The following is a 792-nucleotide window of genomic DNA, read 5'->3' as shown; positions in this document are numbered from 1 at the left end:
CCTACAGGTGAGAATAATTCAAAAAGCATTTAATTCAGGCAAATTTCATTTTAGTCTAATATCAAAAGAGAAGAAAACAATGTTTTTGCTTTTTAACCGTCACCCCTTAGATCAGCCCTCATCAAACAGACCTTATGATGAAAAGCATTCCAGGCATGACAGTCTCATCTTTTATGGCTACATGTGATTTGTCATCACCTCCCTGAGGCTCAGGATTCTGAGAGCAGCTTTCACTACTTCATCAGATATCTTCCCACTTCTGCAAGCTCCAAACACATTAAGTGATAGGCATTCCTTTGTATAGCTGCCCTCGACCATACACATCACATCACATACCCATATCATGTCCATAAGCTTAGATCATGTCTATAAGCTTAGATGGAATCCAACTCTCTGAATTCCTTACTGAAGTCACTGTTGGCTTTCACTTTACCTACTGCACTTTGTACCTGGCTGGTGCAATCCTCATGAGGCATTCTTTGTAAAATTGCAAAAAATGGCTTCAGTAAGTTGTACTAGTAAATTAATTTCAATTCTTAGAGGAAATTCTACTTACGCTCCTAATGTCCCTTGTGAAAAACATGAATATTTCATTTTGTTTCTCTAATAAATACAGACCCTTTGAGTTTTGCTCAAAACCTGAATGCTTCTATTACCTCATTTTGGCTTTCTAATAAACTTATGACCTGGGGGTCCTACTCAAAACATGATGGTATAAACTCAGCTTTGTCTCTTTAACCCATTGGCATTTAAAGTGGCTATGTCTGGCCTAAATATTCCACCTGTTATATG

The sequence above is a fragment of the Octopus bimaculoides genome, chromosome 15, assembly GCF_001194135.2.
Source record: "Octopus bimaculoides isolate UCB-OBI-ISO-001 chromosome 15, ASM119413v2, whole genome shotgun sequence".
Taxonomy (NCBI): domain Eukaryota; kingdom Metazoa; phylum Mollusca; class Cephalopoda; order Octopoda; family Octopodidae; genus Octopus; species Octopus bimaculoides.
The sequence above is the reverse complement of the archived record's forward strand: the minus strand, read 5'-3'. Positions refer to the sequence as shown.